Here is a 6,353-nt window from a genome sequence, read left to right as displayed (position 1 = left end):
CTAGGCTTCCTCCTCCTCTATTCCACTAAGGCCCAATAAGGCCCATACACTTACCTGGGGTTCTGGTAACCTCCCGGTACTCCGGTAAAATCTCGATTTCACCCGAAACCATTCCGAAGTCCAAATATAGTCGTCCAATATATCAATCTTTATGTCTCGACCATCTTGATACTCCTCATCATGTCCGTGATCATATCCGGGACTCCGAACTACCTTCGGTACATCAAAACACATAAACTCATAATACCAATCGTCACCGAACGTTAAGCGTGCGGACCCTACGGGTTTGAGAACTATGTAGACATGACCGAGACATGTCTCCGGTCAATAACCAATAGCGGAACCTGGATGCTCATATTGGCTCCTACATATTCTACGAAGATCTTTATCGGTCAAACCGCATAACAACATACGTTGTTCCTTTTGTCATCGGTATGTTATTTTCCCGAGATTCGATCGTCGGTATCTCAATACCTAGCTCAATCTCATTACCGGCAAGTCTCTTTACTCGTTCCTTAATGCATCATCCTGCAACTAACTCATTAGTCCCATTGCTTGCAATGCTTATAGTGATGTGCATTACCGAGAGGGCCCAGAGATACCTCTCTGACAATCGGAGTGACAAATCCTAATCTCGATCTATGCCAACTCAACAAGTACCATCCGAAACACCTGTAGAGCACCTTTATAATCACCCAGTTACGTTCTGACGTTTGGTAGCACATAAAGTGTTCCTCCGGTAATCGGGAGTTGCATAATCTCATAGTCATAGGAACATGTATAAGTCATGAAGAAAGCAATAACAGTAAACTGAAATGATCAAGTGCTAAGCTAACAGAATGGGTCAAGTCAATCACATCATTCTCCTAATGGTGTGATCCCGTTTATCAAATGACAACTGATGTCTATGGTTAGGAAACCTTAACCATCTTTGATTAACGAGCTAGTCAAGTAGATGCATACCAGTGATACTATATTGTCTATGTATTCACACATGTATTATGTTTCCAGTTAATACAATTCTAGCATGAATAATAAACATTTATCATGAAATAAGGAAATAAATAATAACTTTATTATTGCCTCTAGGGCATATATCCTTCAGATTTTTTATATGTCTGATTTCTATATGTTTTGTACTTGAGAAATTTCAGCAATGTGTAACACCTAACAACTGTTGCTTTTGTATCTTGTGTAGGAAAATCCTCCAAGAACATCTCAAAGAGTAGAAAATGAAACTGCTACAACCCAGTCTTCACAGCAGGCTACAAGGGGGAGGCCACCATCTTCACAGCAGGCATCTCAAACATCACAGCAAGCTACAGGAGGGAGAGCCCAGTCTTCACAACAAGCTACAGGAGGGCATGCCCAGCCTAGAAGTGGAAGGCCTCCAAAACAAACAATCAGAACACCTGCTGCTAGTTTTAGTCAGACAAGGAGGAAATCTACAAGGGTTAGCATGTTTGATGAACTGAGGGGTTGAGCAGGAACTTGTGTTTGATGAACTTCTGTTGTTAGTAGGTTGCTGGTGTTGTGTTTGATGAACTTCTGTTTGTTACTGTTAAGCTGCAGAATGCGTGTTAAGTTGCTGGTGCTTGTGTTTGTTACTGTCAAGCTGCAGAATGTGTGTTAAGTTGCAAAATACTACTGTTTACTATGTTCTCTTTTGAAAGAAATTTCCTTTTGATAGAAGCTTGGCAAAATATGTTCTCTTTTGGCACAAACAAAGAAGCTCACAATTGTACCATTCACTAGACAACATAGTACCATCACATTACATAAATATTTGGCACAGTTTTGGCACAAATTTAGGACACAACAAGCAGTACAGTTGCTTCACCACAACAACCAGCACAAAGTAGAACTTAACACACAGTACAACACTACATATTCTTAACATATAGTACAACAAACCAAGTTCCAAAGTGCCAAATAACAGGATAGAAATTCAAACTGCTTCAGCATCATCAGTGCCATCGATCTTGCCCAGCACAGTCTTGAAGATATGCTTGTGAGTCAGGTCCTCGCCTTCTCCTGGCAGCCACTCATCAAGCAGTCCTTCAGCAAGCAGAGGACCACGATCGACAACCTCCTTCATGTGGCAAATGACAGGATACAGTAAGCTGTTCTTCTTCCTCGGCGACGATGGTCCCTAGTCACCCAATTCAAATTGCATTGCTTAATACTCATCCATGGACTCCGGTGGCTTGTTTGTTAGCTTCGGCTCAGGTATCTCCACTATCACCACCTTGCCAACAAAGAAAGGGTCACGAAGCCAAGCCATTACCTCAAGCTCGCGGCGGCTTGCCCGTGGCAGGATCTCGATCAGCTCGCCACCCGGCTGCTTGAGAACATCTTTCACGGACGCCGTCGTCCAGGCCTGGTTAGGGAGACATTCGAAGCCGAGCTTGCTCTTGTACTCCAGAGCACCTGGCTGAGCACGAGCCATTCTGCACCAACGCGAAAACTGAATCCAACGCCAGCAAAACTTGATCTTCACTGAAGAAAGGAGCACCTCGGAGCACTTCTCCTCCGTCGAGAAGGTCAGCCACATGTCGTGTGGTGGGCACGCGACCTCGATGACCACCTCGGACGGTACCACCCCGCAACGCTGCTGCAAGGTCGCCAACATGGCTGCCGGTGTCACTGTCTGCTCGCCATCTCCGACCGCAGTCGCCAGAAGCACGTACCGCCCGAAGCGCAACTCCAGCACATCCATGGCCGGAGTGCGCGAGATCAGCATGTACCGCCCGAAATATATCTCGTCTCGAACAGGCCGGGTCGTTCGTGCTTTTCTTCGCCGGATCTCGCAACAAATCCTCTTCACCGGCGCCGGCGACAGCGTGGGGGTCACCGCCTCTGCCCGCACATAGCCTCCCTCCCTCACACCGTGCACTACCATTCCCCCCGACGCGACCCCGACCCTTTTCCTCGAACCGGCGACGCGATCGCTTCTGCTGTTGGTAAGCAAGCAAACCCTAGCCCGATTCCTTCGGTTGCTGTTCGTTTTGCTCTGATTCTGCCTTTGCATTGCTTCGGAGAATAAGTCGGCGCTATCCGATCGCATATCGACCCGTCGATTTCGCGGCCCATTACCCTAAGCGTAAGCCTAATGTCATAGTACGTAATTTCAGGGAGGATAACTGAATTTGGTATGGGTGAAAAGGCGTCAGAATCATTGCCACATGGACGGGAGGAGGCTCCAAGGAAGCAGGAAGAAGCTGCCGCTTACGGTTCTCCGGCCTTCGCAGAATTGGCGACAGGAAACAAGGGCCGAGGGGACGTGCGGCAGAATAAGATCGTAATCACAGAGATGGATGAGTTCGTGTTGGGCTTACAACTGAATGCAGGTAACCTGCTTCAAGTATTTATTTTGTGAATGAATTTGAAAGAACACAGGAGTTCACTAACAGATCAAGTGTACTGATGTTGTGTATCGTCTTTTTTGTAGAAACACACAAGCGAGAAGCGCACGACGTGTTTACGTACGAAGATGGCGGCACTGTGTCTTCAAGCACTCTAGTGAAAGATGACACAAGCGGGAGCAGTCACTGGAGACCAAGTAAAGGATGGAGAAGAGGGAGCAGTCAAACCGGATGAGGTTCTACATGAAGCTGAAATTGGCAAAGGTTTGGCTGGTGCTCTGAAGCTTCTTAAGGACAGAGGGACACTTGATGAGGGTGGTGAAAAAACCAGTGACAAGAAGAAAAGCAAGCCTGTTGGTATCAAGGATGGACCAAAAGAAATTCACATAGAGAGAACTGATGAGTTTGGTCGAGTGGTAAGTACTAGATCCAAATGGTTTTTTTCTCTGCATTCCTTTGTCATCAGGAATAATAATAGATGCCACACAATGATAACATTTCTCGGAGCTTGATGATTTTGTCCACAGATGACTATGAAGGAGGCATTTCGGGAGCTTTCACACAAATTCCATGGCAAGGGCCCTGGCAAGACGAAGCAGGAGAAACGGCAGAGGAAGTACCAGGATGAGTTGAAAACCAAGCGGATGAAATCTTCCGACACGCCTTTAATGTCCGCGGAGAAGATGAGGGAGGCCCAAGCGCGCAGCAGGTCGCCATACCTTGTTTTAAGCGGCAATGCAAAATCAAGGCATGCTGGCTAGCAACATACCTCTAGATTGGAGTCAATTACACTGGTGGTGCTACAACTAGGCGTAAACGATCACTTTGGTGCTAGAAGTTGTGGTGTACATTGAAGTGGTGCAGAAACTTGACATTAACGTGCAAATACGGTGCTTATCTCTAGGTGCTGACTAGGCGCATAGGGCCCGCTATCAGCCACTCTACCAGAGAGATGGGGCATGTGACCTGATTTTTTCAAAAACTCCCTCGAAATATTTTTTCAAAAAAATCCGTGTTGACTGGGAAGATTTTGTCACCTCGATGAGAAGTGGGTCCCGCATGTCACCTGAGACACAAAACTAAATGCCTGATGTGGCTGATGGGGATCGAACACACAACATCATCCACGCAAACTAGCTGGCAAACCACTGCACCCATTAAGTTTTCTTCGGCCACTAGGGGTGAAAACGTCATATGTATTTTTAATCGCAGCGCAGGCGGAGGTTAAACGGGCTGTAGATCTTGCGGCTTCTTCTGCACCTGTTAGTTTATTTATTTTTCTGTAGAAAGTATCAAAATTATAAGTGTTTTAAAAAATCTAAATTATAATCTCAGTAATAAACATAACGAACAAATGTTTGTGTAAATATTGTACATGCAAACAGAATAAACTATTTTATAAAATTATTCACATATTATTTAAAAAATACTATGAAGTATAACAGTGTTTGCATTATTTAGAATTTAAAACGTTAAATTACAATTCAGAAAATTATTTTAGGTATACAGCATTTCAATAATTATATGCACCGTTTGTATAGTTCAATGTTTCTATAACTAAAAATAATGATAATTTACAATTTAAACTGCTCATATGAATATTCATTTTCTATAATTTAAATATAAGCTGTGACTGTATAATATTTATGTATTCGTTAAATATTTTAATTTTATTAAATGTCCGTATTAACTAAATATTTTTATATCATGCCAGGATGAACATTTAAATGTTATTATCTACTAATAATCATTTTCATGTATAATATTTGTATCACACAAATATTTGAACATATGTTTTACTAATTATGTTTTACAAATAAATTTTAAAAAGAAACAGGTGTAGAATGGCCGCACTATCTGCAGCCCATAAAAGCTCCTCATGCTTTCAGTTTAGTACATATAGCTTTCTTATCTGAATTAAACAAGAGATCTTGTTTGCGTACTGGTTAGCCTTGTTGTGGCTTCTTGTCGGACGTGGCTTTGAGTCCAGCCGGCCTCACTTTTGATTTAATTTTCACTCTTATCTGACAGGTGGGACCCACTCCTCATAGAGGTGAAAAAATGCCACTCTCCCATGTCAAAATGCCACTCTCCCATGTCAACAGGGGCTTTTTTGTGAAAATATATATTTCGAGGGTGTTTTCCAAAAAATCAGGCCACGCACCCCTTCTCTCTGGTGCAGTGGTTGACAGCGGGCCCATGCGCCTAGTCAGCACCTACTCCGTACATAAACGAGATAAGCACCGTATTTGCACGTTAATGCCAAGTTTTTGCGCCACTTCAATGTACATCACAACTTCTAGCACCAAAGTGACCGTTTACGCCAAGTTATAGCACCACCAGTGTAATTGACTCTCTAGGTTGTTTACTTTCTCTTGCCGATGCATGTACTTCCCTAATCATTTTGACATCCTCAGAGGACTTCATGGAAAATGCACAATTATTTTCTTTGGTTTTATACGGGGATTGGCGCTCCATAGTATTTTCTTTGCTAAAATTTTACTCTCTTTTATTAAATATTGAGCACAACTAATTCATGTCTGTTTGGGTCTTTAGTAATGCTGCCGTTAATCCACATTATATAGTGTAAACCCACACTAAGCCTCCAATGCAGACCACTAGATCATGTTTGACGATCCAAAGGAGCCCTTAGATTTAGGCCCAGTTTGGAACAAAAGAACTTTACAAAAAATTCGCAAGAATGGATTCGTATAGGAAAACTTTCCTATGTACCCTTTGGATTGTTGGATTGACTTTAAAAATACTATAGGAATCCTTCCTTTCCTTCCAGTTTTGGAGGATTCTCGACATTTGCTCAAACCTTTTATTGTCACTTCTTTTGAGAAGTCCAATGCAACACCAACATGTGTCTTTATCTCTCCTAAATAAACATTCTTTAGGAGGGAAGCATAACTAGGCAATGCTCATATTTGAGTTGGTCTAAATTTTCATTGCCTCTATACTAATTGATAGTATGCTGCGCATGCA

At 43.0% G+C, this 6,353-nt stretch overlaps 1 pseudogene; it reads left to right on the top strand.

Moving 5' to 3' along the window:
• The first annotated feature begins 3,154 nt into the window (after nucleotides 1-3,154).
• LOC119310446 lies at nucleotides 3,155-4,126 on the top strand (annotated as a pseudogene).
• Nucleotides 4,127-6,353: the final 2,227 nt, after the last annotated feature.

Source organism: Triticum dicoccoides, chromosome 5B (assembly GCF_002162155.2).
Source record: "Triticum dicoccoides isolate Atlit2015 ecotype Zavitan chromosome 5B, WEW_v2.0, whole genome shotgun sequence".
NCBI classification, from domain to species: Eukaryota; Viridiplantae; Streptophyta; class Magnoliopsida; order Poales; family Poaceae; genus Triticum; species Triticum dicoccoides.
Note: the sequence above shows the minus strand (reverse complement) of the source record. Positions and strands in the feature narration are given on the sequence as shown.